Source organism: Neofelis nebulosa, chromosome 5 (genome assembly GCF_028018385.1).
Source record: "Neofelis nebulosa isolate mNeoNeb1 chromosome 5, mNeoNeb1.pri, whole genome shotgun sequence".
Taxonomy (NCBI): domain Eukaryota; kingdom Metazoa; phylum Chordata; class Mammalia; order Carnivora; family Felidae; genus Neofelis; species Neofelis nebulosa.
Window position 1 is genome coordinate 158209202 of NC_080786.1, and position 14027 is coordinate 158223228.

The window sequence follows — 14027 nt, forward strand, 5'->3', positions numbered from 1 at the left end:
CCCCGGAGGCAGGGCCCCCCCCAGAGGCAGGGTCCCCCAGAGGCAGGGCCCCCCCAGAGACAAGGTCCCCCGGAGGCAGGGCCCCCCCAGAGACAGGGTCCCTGGAGGCTGGCCCCCCCAGAGGCAGGGCCCCCCGGAGGCAGGCACCCCCCAGAGATAGGGTACTCTGGAGGCAGGGCCCCCCCAGAGGCAGGGCTCCCCTAGAGGCAGGGCGCCCCCCAGAGACAGGGTCCCCCGGAGGCAGTCCCCGCCCAGAGATAGGGTCCTCCGGAGGCAGGGCCCCCCCAGAGACAAGGTCCCCCAGAGGCAGGGCCCCCCTAGAGACACAGTCCCCCGGAGGCAGGCCCCCCTAGAGATAGGGTCCTCCGGAGACAGGGCCCCCCCAGAGGCAGGGCCCACCCCGGAGACAGGGTCCCCCGGAGGCAGCCCCCCCCAGAGGCAGGGTTCCCCGGAGGCAGGGCCCCCCAGAGACAGGTCCCCCGGAGGCAAGGCCCCCCCAGAGACAGGGTCCCCCCGAGGCAGGCACTGTGGGAAGGTGCGTGAGTGTGAGCAGGGGCGGCAGGGCCACGGGTTGGGGGCCAGGACTGTGGGAATTGTCCTCAGCCTTTCTGGAATCAAAACACTGGCAAATGTCAAAAAGTGCGTAATTTGTTTTACTGAAACAGGCTGCTTATTTATGTTTGGAAAGCCGGCTTCAAGGACCCGTCTGGGCCCTCCTTAGATGATAATGTCAACAGAAACACAAACAGATGGGGGGTGGGGTGGTCTGGGGGCTCCTCGGAATGAAGTGCAGACAGGAATTCGTGCTGGTCGCAGGCAGAGAAACTCCACATGACCCCTACTCTCTGGACCTGGCCACTGGGGTGAATGTTCCCAGCTGAGTTCCAGAACCTGCAGAGAGCAGATCGGATCCAGCCCAAGAGAACCGGAAGGGGGTGGGCTGTCCTTTATCCCGTGTTCCCTCAGCCTGATGGGCGGTAGCTGGGGTGCAACCCCCCACCCCCACCCCGACCCCCAAGGTGGCCACGGATTCAGGCAAGGCCCCGCCGCTGTGGCCGCGGCTTCTCTCGCTCCCTCCCTCACCCCAGATGGTGTGGCTGATGCTGTCCCTCTGTGTCACGGTGAGTACCCCATACCCTCCGGTGTGTCCCCTCCTGCGGGCTTCCCTTCTTAGCCAGGTGGTGTCTCCACTCCCCAGCCTCTTCTGTGCCCCTTCGGAGGGTCCAGGCTCCCCTCAAGTTTTCCGCTTCTCAACAAAGTGGTCACAAACACACAACCCAGGTGGGAGCCGCCCTCCCATCTCTCCGGCTCCGCGGAGGGCAGAGGGCACACAGGCTGGTGGACGTGACATCTTCTTTTCAGAAGCACAGGCAGAGGCACGTGATCATTTCCTGCGAAAGGTGTCCTGTCTTTACTGACATGAAATGCTACTGTCGGCGTCTCTTCAATTCCCACAAATATCTGGTTCTGTCTCTGGTCTTTGGGTCCTGACCCGCGGACCTGCCCGTGACACGGTCCACTCCCTAGGATGGCTTTATCGCCAGTTCCTTTTCTGTGTCCTTTTAAACACGCCTCTCGGCTAATCTTGTACATTTTCTCTGTCATATAAAGTTTAGCGGCAGCTGCAAGAAACCAGTCCCGTCAGGAATCTTGGGACCGCACTGAGTGTATGGGCACATTTGGGAAAATCGACATTGATGTGCCGCGGAGTCCTGCTCAGGAATGGGTCTTGTGACTTATTGGGATCTCAGTGAACTTGTCTAGTTTTCTTTTATGTCAGATTTGCTCCTTCTCGGTTTATTCCTGGGTTTTATTGCTGTCGCAAACGGCACCTTTTTCCCCATAAAATGTTATAATTATATAGTGTTGTTTTAACCAATACTATATACTGACCTTAAAATTGGCTGCGTTTAATTCTAAGGGCTTGCCGTTGATTCGCCAGTTTGGATTTTTCTAGTCAAACAGTCCTATAATTATGCAGATGATTGTAGTTTTATCTCTGCCTTTCTAGTACTTGTACATCATATATATTTTCTTGTTTTATGACGTCTATTGGGAGTCCAAGATAAAATCAGGCACCTTTGTCTTGTTTCTGACTGCACGGATGGTTCCAGCCCAGGGGTCTGCAAACGAGTGCCAGGGGGTCAGATCCGGCCCACGTTGCCTCTTTTCCTAAATAAAGTTCCACTGGCATGCAGCCACTCCTGCCCGTTTACGTACAGGGTCACGGCTGCTTTCGTGCTTTTGTGCCACGACGGTGGTGTTGAGTGGTTGGGACGGAGGCCAGCTGGCTTGGGAGTCCTAAAAGGCTTGCCATCTGACGGTTTGCCCAGGTCTGCTGGGCCCCCACTCTAGTATCCATGAGTGTTAGCCGGCTGTCCTACTATTCTTTGCTTCCTAAAGGTCTCGTGGTTGTACAGGCTCGAAATCCAGTAGTGGACACTCAGTTTTGCCACGTGCTTTTTGGGGAGCTGCCTGCCCTGTCTTTGGAGATGACCAAAGATTTGCCTCTTTCTGATCTCTTAATAAAATGCACTGTACTGTAATGTATGTGTTGTCTGTACTGTTGACTCACGCTGTGTTCCTGAGATGAGCCATACTTGCTCCTGACGTATTGGATTCTGCTTGTCGGTGCTTTTATTTGGGGCAGTTGTGTCCTAATAGAAATAATACGTCCCTATCAGCGAGCGCGTGAGTGTGTTATCCCCGCCACTGGTTTTTGGCTAACCGTGTGGAATGAATTGTGATGCTTCCGCCTCTGTGTGTTTGGGAGCAGGTAACTCTTGGTAACAATTCAAGTGGATCGAGTTCTTACTACGCGACGGTCACAGTTGTACCCGTTCCACGTGCGTTCGATCTTTATTTTGCAAACCAGCCGTCAGTTAGGTACTATTTTCATGTTCGTGGACGGACGAGGAACCTGAGGCACAGTGCGCCTGAGTAGCCCGCGCGAGGTCTCACCCTGCTGGTAAGACGGGAAGGTGGGATCCGAACCCAGCAGCTGGTGTCCGGAGACCTAAGCGCGGGTCTCCCACCTCTCCGCCGTGGAGATTATTCCTGAACGGTGGTGGGGACACAGTGAAGCTGCCCGTGCCTGGTGCCTGTTTAAGGATAAACCTTTGGATATTTTTTGTCTGCTCCTGCCGCCCCACCCCAGCCATTGGACTAATTAGATTTCCTCTTTCTACCCGAGTCACTTTGTACTTCGGAAATGTATTTCCTGGGAAAATCATCCATGTAATCCAGCTTTTAAAACTTACCGCTAGGAACTGGAAGGTGATAGTTTTGTAATTAAAAAAAATCCCCCCATTCTCTTTTCCCCCTTTGTTGTGGGGGATAGTGTGTGCCCTAGGCGTGGCCCTCTGTCACCTCCTCCCGTGGAGGCTGGGCGGCAGGGGCAGGAGCGGGGGCTCACTGTGCAGTGCAGGCCGCGGAGCTCCAAGCGGAGCCCCAAGCGGAGCCCGCAGAGGCATGCACCCCCTCCCCCCCACCCCCCCGCAGAACCTGGAAGGAAAATTGCTGTAATTACGGAGTTATTTGTGTCCTCCACCTTTATCCCCATGGCCTTTATTCCAGGGATTAGCTCGTAACTTGGTTTTCACGCATCCAGTTGAGAATGTGTCTGATGACACAGAAGAAAGATCATCAGCACAGAGTCACTGAACACTTCAAAATGATGACACGAATGCATTTTCAAGAATAACCCATCTCAAATTCTGTGGCGGGGCGCCTGGGGCGTTCGGTGGGTTGAGCGTCAGACTCTTGACTTGGGCTCTGGTCCCGATCTCAAGGTTGTGGGATCCAGCCCCACGTGGGGCTCTGCTCTGAAGGTGCAAAGTCTGCTTGGAGTTCCCCCTCCCTCCCTCCCTCCCTCTCTGCCCCTTCCCCATTTGCTCGTGTGCACACGCACTCGCACACAATCCCTTTCTGTAAAATAAAAGTGTAATTTAAAAAGTTGTGTGGAACGTCCCCTTCTCTGAGTTTGGTTAATTGATGGGAGCGTGCTTATCGCGAGAGGCACATAATAAAGTTACACGCCCAACACCAGCTCAAACTCTGGGAACATCTAGTTCGGGGGAGATACTAACACGCTGGAAAGCCCTGATCCGAACAAGGTTTCCCCAGAGGTGAGGCGGCCCTGGAGTGTGCGGGAGGTGGCCCTGCAGCGTGCGACCCTGGAGCGTGCGGCCCCAGGGCGTGTGCGTGCGCACGGGGCCCCGGGCACAGTGCCGGAGGCAGTCGCAGTTTGCAGGCCTCTCTGCTTCCCGCAGGAGCCGCTGGGCGGGGGGCGCCACGTCCTGGCCCTTCTCAGGGGGAACCTTCAACACCACAGCCATGTCTGTGCAGGTATGTCCAAAGGGGCTTAGAGTCAGAGCCCCAGATAGCACCTGAGGATGTGGGGTGCTGGGGTGATTCCACAATGAAAATGGAGCTTGTGTCAAGCGTAGAATATTAAAGCACAGCAAGTGAAGCCAACGCCTGGGGAGGCTCCCCGAGTCCCAGCTGGGCTGGTGAGCGCGCGGGGAGGCCCTTCTGAGCCTCTTCAGACCCTCGGAAGGTGGGCACCCGCCGCCACGTGTTGGGGGGCCCTTTGGCTGCAACCACAGGACTACTTCTGGATTTAAGAGGCAAACGGCCAGTGGGGAGGGAGCCAATGAAATCTGGGGTCGCCCCCGATGCTCCCTTAGCCTCAGTATCTCTGTCTGTCTGTCTGTCTCTCTCTCTCTCAAGTCCTGATCCCACCAGGCTGCTGAGCAAGGTGCACATTTTCTGAATATAAGAAGCTTCTGGAGGTCAAGATCTGGACCCCAGACTCCTCAGAGGTCTGGATCCAGGCTTTATACTAACACCCGTGCTGCCCACTGACCTTCCTGGGACCCCGCGGCCCCTCAGAATGACGACAGTCTGGATCTGGGCGAGAGTTCCCACAGCCGGCCGGTCCATCCGAATCCCCTGGAGCCATCTGAGAGTCCTCCCGTGAAGGCTGCAGCGATGTCCACGTCTGATGGGACGGTGCCCAGCAAACCACAACTTCCTATCTTTGTCTCACAGAACTGGGAACGCCTGGGGCATGAGAACATCAGAAGAGCTCCTTTGAGAGCTGACAGCCACCCTCCCGCGGCGAGGGGATGGTCGGCGCCCTGGGAACCTTCTCTCTCCTGGAATCTATCCCCAACCCCAGCGTCTAACCTGCCCCTGTTCTCCCGGGCCGGGCCCATCAGCCCCTCCCTTTCTGTCAGGCCCAGACTCCTCTCCGCCTTGCTCATCCGCCCGGGGAGCCTCTGGCCCCGAATGCCCCCCACCCCATCCTGCAGCTGATGCCCTTGGAGAATCGGAGGACCACCAGATGGGACCCCCGCCCCACCCCGGACACCCCGGCACCCCCTCCTGGCTCCCGTTCCTTCGGCCACTAGCTCCCTCACTGCTGACCCCTCTCTGCTAGTTGACCACCCCCCCCCCCCCCAGCTCTTCTGCCTTGAGCCTGGCAAACAGAACCAGAAGGTGCTTCGCGCCTGCCCTCCACAGCCCGGCCCCGGTCCCCTGTTGCCCCCTCCGCTCTCCAGCTGTGCTCCAGCCCTACGTCACCCACCCTGGACGGTCAGCGGCCATGTTCTAAATCTCCTGGGAGTTCACCCACCCCCCCCCCCACCCCAACCGCTTAGTTTCCGCCATTTTATTTGGTTTGGGAGAGGGCTTCCCCCCTCACGCGGGGCTCCCGCCCTGTGGCCACGCCAGTGCTGCCCAGTGCACCGCTCCTGCCCCCTCACGGCGACCTTGTGGGGGGATGTCATGGGGACCCACACGGGGTCCCAGCCCCCTGCCTCAGCCCCGCCTGTAGGCTCACTGCCCCATCTTCCCGGGACTCCCACGCCCAGCCTCCCGGACCGCAGCATCTTTGACTTCGGGGCAAACGCTGACCCAACCGCGTGGCTTTCCCTGGGTCCTGGGAGGCTCGGCTCCGACCAGGCCCGACAGCCGGGGGCAAGGTTTGGCCCTCGTCCCCACGGAGGCCCACGCTGCCTCTCACAAGTGTGCAGGCCTCAGTCTCCCCTTCTCCGGGACCCGCTGGCTCTCAGTGGCCTTCAGTGCTGTCCAGGCCCGGCACTGACGTTCTGAGTCACGGAGTCAGCCGGGCGCCCCGGGGGGCCAGGGTTCTCCCTCGGCCCGGGGGTGCCAGGCTTCTCTCAGTGGCCCCCACGGCGGCGACCCTGCATGGCTGGGCAGCTCGGACCCGCCAAGGAAGGCACGATCCTGCCTGTACCTGTGCTGGGCGACGGGGAGGGGATCAGCGGGACTCTGGCGGGGGGAGAGGGGATTTGGGATTTCTCGCAGCCATTAAAATATTTCCTTGGGGACGCTGGAGTCCTGAAGTGCAGCCTCACAACAGCCCTGCAAATGGCAGGACAGACTGAGAACGTGTTTCTAGGCGCTTTTATCTCCAAATATGCGGCGGAGCGGCTGTCCTCCCACTCACAGGAAGTGGCTCAGCCGTGGCCAGGAAACGGTCTCCCCCAACCGTACTTGGGGCCATGATGTGACCCTGGGGACCGTCCCCAAATGTGGGCCTCACCCTGGAGCATGGACAGGCCCCTCTGGCCGGTCCCGAGGGAAACAGCTATCACCCTGATCAGAGGTGGACGGGCGGAGCCGGGCCTGCCTGGCCAGGGCCAGATGTACGGTCTAGAGGCAGGTGGGGAATCCATCACCGTCTCGGAGTCTGCAGGCTGGATGGCTTTTCCTGACATTCCCGTAATCCCGTAGCAACCCCCCGAACCAGCTCAAGTCCCTGGGACTGGCCAGCAGACTCGGGGGAGGCCAGCTGCCGTCCACAGAGCGCTCGGGGCAGCTCCAGGCGGGCCCAGGGGACAGGCACGCCCAGAGCCCCACGTCCCGGGGGGCCCTGCCTCTGCCCATCCCTGTGATGTGGGGCAATGTCGCCCAACCTCTCGGGGCCCCTGAGTGGGAAGAGGTGGAGGTGGCCCCTCGCGGTGTTCTTGGGAAGCAGGCACACAGTAACAGGTGCATCCCTGACAGACCCTAGCATTTAGGGACACACAGAGGTCCCGCCTTGGCATCCGGCCCGCGGAGCCCGAATCACAACTGCCTCCTTCCCCACCGTTTCTGGCACCCGTGAGCTCCTGCAAAGGTCCCCCGATTGTCTGGCGCTAGGAAGGCTGGCGAGTGCCTGTCCAAAGCAACGTGTCACCCTGGAGCCACCGGACTGGCAGAGTCAGCCCCGTGCAGGGGGCAGGCCTGCCCTGCCCACGCCACGCCTGCTTATTAGGAAGGTTTAAGCAGGGCACCGCGGTCACAACTAGCCCCTTGCCGTGAGGGCATTAGGTGCGTCCTCCTACCCCAGGTGTTCCCTCTAGAAGGTGTCATCGGCCAAGTTATGTTCCCAAGGCCCACAGGTTGAAACCCTGGCCCCCAGCAGCTCACAATGTGGCCGTATTTGGAAGAATGGTCTTCAAAGAGGAGGTCAAGATAAAAAAAGATCGCTGGCGTGAGCCCTGACCCAGTCCGACGGGAGACCACGACACAGACCCGCACGGAGGGACGACTCGGGGAGGAGACGGAGGACGCCGCCAGCACCGTCACGTCACGTCGGACATCCAGCCCTCAGGGCGCAGGGAACGAACGTCGGTGTCGGAGCCACTGGGTCTGTGGTATTTGTTACGGCCGCCCTCGCTGACTGATGCAGATGTCATACGTGTTTTGGTTCGCTGTTGACCTTAACCCTCAGCCACCGCACATTCGGCCAAAACGGGCGTGAGCTGTGCATCCGGGTCAAGGTGGCCTCTGGCGTCACAGGCCAGGCCTCCGGCAGAGGTCTCCTGGGCAGGCGTCCTGGGCTCTCACCTCGGTTTCCCCCTGAAGCAGCAATAACTTCCTGGTCTGGGGGGTTTACACGTTTTTACCCACTGGATCCTCTGAGCCTCATCCTGCACACTGTGGATGGGAAACCGAGGCAGGCAGAGATGTTCTCTCCTCCAGGTCACACGTCTGTGCGAGTGGCAAAGCCAGCCCGGTAATCTGCCCTACGTAGTGAAAGGTGCTAGGAGCGTTCGTTGAAATAAGGCCTGAACGGCGCCTGGGGGGCTCAGCCAGTTAAGCACCCGACTTTGGCTCAGGTCACGATCTCGCCGTTCGGGAGTTTGAGCCCCGTGTCGGGTTCTCTGCTGTCAGCGCGGAATCCACTTCGGATCTGCTCTCTGCCCTCTCTGCTCCTCCCCTGACTGTGCCGTCTCTCTCTCTCTCTCTCTCAAAAATACTAAATAAGGGGCGCCTGGGTGGCACAGTCGGTTAAGCGTCCGACTTCAGCCAGGTCACGATCTCGCGGTCCGTGAGTTCGAGCCCCGCGTCAGGCTCTGGGCTGACGGCTCGGAGCCTGGAGCCTGTTTCCGATTCTGTGTCTCCCTCTCTCTCTGACCCTCCCCCGTTCATGCTCTGTCTCTCTCTGTCCCAAAAATAAATAAAAAACGTTGAAAAAAAAATTAAAAAAAAATACTAAATAAATATTTAAAAAAAAAAAAATCCTGAACAAATAAACTGGGCAAAATTATCACCTGTGAAATCGGTCACTGGGTGCGGCGTGAACGTCCCGGCGGCCTTTCCTGCAGGGAAGGGCTTGTGAGACATGGTCCCAGCTCCCCGTCCGCCAGGCCCCCCAGCAGGGCCCCCCACGCCTGCCCGGCCCGGGGCCCCACGGTCCACCCTCGGTGGCTGTGCTTCCGATGCCTGACGCCACTGTGTCCCTTTTGGTCTCAGAACCTTCCCTTCCGGCCAGAGAACCTTCCTCCGCCTCGACAAGGCGGCCGGGGACATGGCTTTCTAGCAGGAAGCTGCTGTCGAGCCCCCCAAAGATGGTGTGTCGAGAGCCTTAAGAGACCCCCAGCCCCGGGGCCATCTTTGTCGTCAGGTGCACCTGGTTCCCAGCACCCAGCCCCCCCCGCCGGTCCTCGCGACCTCCTCCTCCAGACCCCACATGTCAGGCCTGTGAACTCTCACAGCACGGATCTGAGGACACCTGTACGTCCGGCACTTTTAAAGCAGTTAACGGGATCGGGGCGCCCCTCCTGGGCTGACGGCTCTGTGGACGCGCACCTGTTCTAGTCACTGCCGCGTCCCCTGCGGCGGCAGCAGGGGCCAGCCGATGTGGGCAATGGCAGCGTGTGTCTGTGGAAGGCAGGGGGCCCTTGCTGCAGGGCTCAGCTGGCCTGAAATGGCTTTCCTCGCCCTCCCAGACACGTCGGTCCCCCAGTGTCCCCGCGCACTGCTCAAACCTGGAGCCCTTTCTGCGCGCATCTCCAGGGACCGTGCGTCCAGAACCGTGACGGGGGCAGCACCGTCCCTGCCTTCAGCTGACAGCTGGCCTGCCCCGTTTTCGTGGGTGCTGGTGGAAGACACGGGAGGGCTGGGTCAGAGGCCAAGAACGGTTTATTAGGCACGCCTAGGACAGCCACCAGGGAATCCTTGTTCCGGTGCCGTTCCCTGAGCCCGATCCCACAGGTGACGTGATGAAGGACAGTGACACAGGCGTGTGCAGCGGGCGGCTGTGTCACAAGAGAGAAACCGGGATCGGGGGGCCTGACTCTTGTGGAGGGGTGCCCTGGAAAGGGCATCAGTGTCACTCACAGGTCATGCAGAGCCCCAGAGGCCCGTGGCCCCGAGCAGCCGTCTGCCACATGGCGGTGTAGACGGCAGAACGGGTTGGTGTCAGCCCAGCACAGGGTCTCGCAGGGCTGTGTCTGCTGCCTCGATGAACGACGGCCTCTCCCACTCCTGGCCCGCGGTGCCTCCGACCCGGCCGTCCCCACAGCCATGCCGTGTGGGAAATCCCCTTCCCCCATCCCCCCAAGCCCGACCAGGGCAGCAGTGCCCTCTGTGCTTGGCCTCACCTACAGAATCATCCACACTGAGCTCCAGGCCTCTCCGGCCACGCACCCTCCGTGCCTCCCGGGGTCTCGGGCTTCTGCTTTTCCACGGCCCCCCGGCCTGACTGCCCTGTACCCCAATGAGGACGGGAAACACACGGCTTAGAAAACAGCATAGACGTGGTCAGATTCACGCATCTTTAAAAATTACATGTGTGAGTCCACGTGTGTGTGCCGCACACGCATTCAAGAACTTGCACTTTTCTGGGTCTTGCCCAATCAGCAGCTCACAGCAGGCAGGAGGCGGGGGGCCCCCGAGCCACGGGACAGGTGTACCATTTCAGTCACGTGTCAGGCACGTGGATGGGACTCATGGACGTAGTGTTCCAGTCATGTGTCAGGCACACGGACCGTGGGCGTAGTTAAAATCCATCTTTGTTTTTATGTTTCACTGGTCTTTGAGTGTTGTTCCAAAGGGACCGTTTTTCTCATGCTCCGGTTTGAAAACTGGAGCTGGGATCTAGGACTTTCTAGTCATTGTTAGTCCCGCAATTAATGCAAGATGTTTATTTCGTGTCATCGGTCCCCACGGAGTGCACATCCCATGTAGGGGACAAAGCTGCACGTGCTGAGGTGTAGACAGTCTCCTTGGCTCCCCCTGTACAAACTCCTTTGATTCCTCAGGGGAGACTCAGACCAGGTCCTCGGGTCACCGGCCGAGGGGTCCCATGTCAGACTGCACCGTCCCAATGAGAGCCTGATTCGTAGGCTCGGCTTGGGAGGTGGCTGTCCCCCAGGGCCGGGGCATGCATCGCAGCCCCCGGTCTTCTCCAGGGAGCCCGCCGACCCGGCACTCGCACCCAGCCACGCCTTTCACTAGCGGCAGAGGCACGGGGTGGGGGTCCAGCCGCCTGTTCTTGGCCTCTGCAGGGAGGACTCCTCTTAGGAGACCGTGCAGTTGCCTCTGGGCAGCTGCTGACTGTCCTGGGGCCACAGCACAAGTGTCCAACCCAACACCCTGTTGCAATTACTGCTGTGATCTCAAAAAATTTCACAGTTCTGACTCCACGTGGAATTAATTTGACAACTGGCAGAGACAGGAGTCCTTTGTAAAATATGTTTGCGAATGATTAGCTGGTGTCTCCAGTCTGGAGCCGTGGTTACGGGTTCGGGTCTCATCCACGAGCGAACAGCCTGAGGTCCGGGGAGAGACACGGGGTCCCACACTGACCGCCAACCTGGGACCAGGGCAGGGCTAGGTGCGAGCTACAGTTAGGTGTTGTTCCTGCCCTCCCAGAACTGCCCGAGGGGCGGCCAGGAAGGGCCAGGCAGTGGGGCAGGACGTGTAGACTCAGGAGCAAGACTGCTGTGGGCCACGTGTGGCTGTGAACCCTGCGCTGGGGCTCGGCCAGTTGGACCCAGCCTCCGGGAGTTGGGTCCTAGGCGGGAGGCCCGGGGACAGCGGGACACTGACCATCGGGCTCTGCCGGGCATGGTGGCCGTGGTGTGGGTGGTGGGCAGGTGGACCTGGGCCCTGCCGCAGGGGACGTACAGATAAGCACGCGGGGCTCCGCCTCCCCGGTGGGAGTCCACACGGCCTCCTGCCCCCCACGCCAAAGCCGTAGATCAGGGCTCTGTGAGGGCGGTGGGAATGTGGGTTTTTAAGAAGTGCCTTGAGGAGAGTCTGACTACCAGGGAACTGAGGCTCAGTTACCGGGCGGGTTAGGGGCTCCTCCTGGGTCTCCGAGGCTACCCCAACCCAGCCCATGAGCCTTTGGGTCCAGCAGGGGCCTAGGCGTGGTGTCCCTTCCACCGTCTGGGCCACCTCGAGTATGTCCTGTGGACAGTGACACAGGAAACCTGCTTGGCCTCTGGGGAGTGGTCCTAAGAGCCAGAACCTGGCCGTGCAGACGGGCAGGGGGGTCTCCGGCTGCAGGGCACGATGTCAGAGCCCTGGACGACCAGTGCCGGAGCCTGGGTGCTGGAGCGGGGCCCCCACGTGGGAGTTCAGGGTGGGCTTGGTCAGTGGCAGGGAGCAGGTGAGGGTCACGGTCGGGGCAGACTCGGTCGGCTCCCCGCTGGTGCAAGGGCAGCGCGGCAGGTGCTGGCTCCGAGGTCCCCAGCTCCGTGCTCCCGTGCGGGGGCAACAGCTCCTCCCTCGTCCCCATGTCTGCGGAGGCCCCGACCCGGGTCCTGGCCCCCGCCTCCCTGGGGGCCTGCGGCTCTGCTGTCTGTGAAGACGGGCGGCGGGTGTGAGCAGGTCCAGACAGCAGCGGCTGGAGGGTGAGCACTGGAAACCAGCCACAAGAGGGGCGGCCTTTTAAAGTGACTTTCGCGACAACTTCAAACATCGTCACAAAGTTGCAAGAAGAGGGTGAGGAATGCCCGTATATTCCGGCCTGGAGAACTCTTCAAGTTTGCCAGTCGTCCCAAGAATGTCCTTCACAGCAAGATGGCACCGACGCCCAGTTACCACAGCTCCGTGGCCCCTCGGTCTCTCCCTGACTCCGGGACCACGGCATGTTCAAGACGGACGTGTCCCCAGCCCGGGCCGCCCGGTGTTTCCTTGACGACGCCCAATTGTTCCCAGGATGCTGGCTCCTCTGGGTGCGCCCTATGTCCGTTCCTGGGGGAGCTTCCTGACCGTCTGATGAGTATGGGGTCTGCAGGGGGCTCCCCTGGAAAGCCGGCCCCTCTGTGTGATTCACAGATTCATCCCTCTCTTACGGCCCGCTGGCCTTTTCTGATGGTTGATTTGTTTGATTAATTATTACGATCGTGGCTGTCAAATACCGACTTTCTTTTTTTTTTTTTTATTTTTAAATGTTTTTATTTATTTTCATGAGAGAGAGAGAGAGAGAGAGAGAGAGAGAGAGACTGAGCCCAAACAGAGGAGGGGCAAAGAGAGAGGGAGACAGAGTCCCAAGGAGGCTCCAGGCTCTGAGCCTACAGCAGACAGCCCGATGCAGGGCTCGAACTCGTGAACCACGAGATCATGACCTGAGCCGAAGTCAGATGCTTCACCGGCTGAGCCACCCAGGCGCCCCAAATAGTGATTTTCTAATTCCATCACTTATTGACTGGAATTCTACTCTGAGGAATTTATTAATTATTTATTAATTAAGTTTTCTTAATGACATGCATTTATTTTTATTTATTAATTACATTTATTTATGTCAATAGAGACTCACAGCGCCCCATTTCATGCAATGGACTGTCGTCTGCTATTGTCCTTATTGATTCGACTCTGATGCTCCAATCTGCTCAGTGGGAGCCCCCCCAGGCCCGTTTCTGTGTGTTTTCCACAGGCACCTGCTGTTAAGGCACTTCCTTGCCTGCCCCCCACCCACCCCAGCCTCCCAGGCTTCTCTCCACAGCCCCCAGAACCTCACCACCCCCTGTACCTTCAGTCTCCCCACCCCGATGCCTGGTTGTCCTGTCTGCCGGCCCCCTCCCCCAGGCCATCTTCCTGCCCCAGCTGGAGGCCCCGCCATCCACTGGACCCCTCCCTGCCACGGGGGAAGAAGGGGGCCTGCCTCTCTCTGACAACAAGGGGAGCCTGGGGACCCGACGGCAGAGGTCCCTCAAAGGTGGGGGCACTCACTCGACACCAAGCCCTGGGCCCTGCTGGTCCCTCGGTCAGGTCTCAGGCTGGGCGACAGGGGCGGCCGGAGCCTGGGGCTCCAGCCCACTCTTGGGGTCCCACATAGGGGGAGGCAGGCCGAGCACCATGAGGCCATCGAGGGGCTCCCACGGATCCCAGACTGCTCTGCAGGCCCTCACGCTGCTTTTCCACCTCAGGCCCTGGGACCCGCCCCCACCCCCGAGATGAAAATGATCCACCTGTGACTGTCCCGGCAGCTCCGAGCAGCTACCGGAAATCACCACACGGATGAACGTCTTGGCCTGGAAATGTCCCACCAGGAGAGAGGGGCCTTTGCCACAGCCAGTGTCCCCTGCTCCCTTGCAGGTCTGGGGACACGGCTTGGGTGACCGGGGGCCCCGGATGCTGATGTGACAAGTCAGGGAACTCTTGTGGCTGGGGCCGGCCGGGCAGCCAGACAGCCGCGCCCTTCAGCTTCTCTGTGCCGCCACAGCTGCTCAAGTGCACAAAGGGGCCTTGTTCTCAGCCGTCACGTGCTCCCAGGCCCC

General features: G+C 59.9%; 1 long non-coding RNA gene across 2 annotated transcripts; it reads left to right on the forward strand.

Annotated features, from left to right (window-relative positions):
• The first annotated feature begins 800 nt into the window (after nucleotides 1-800).
• On the forward strand, nucleotides 801-3860 carry LOC131512969 (uncharacterized). 2 transcript variants are annotated; one of them, XR_009262404.1, is made up of 3 exons: nucleotides 801-1121; nucleotides 2777-2968; nucleotides 3577-3860. It is a non-coding gene; the product is annotated as an uncharacterized LOC131512969 (long non-coding RNA). The 2 variants fall into 2 exon arrangements; XR_009262403.1 differs by having other exon boundaries at nucleotides 2876-2968.
• Nucleotides 3861-14027: the final 10167 nt, after the last annotated feature.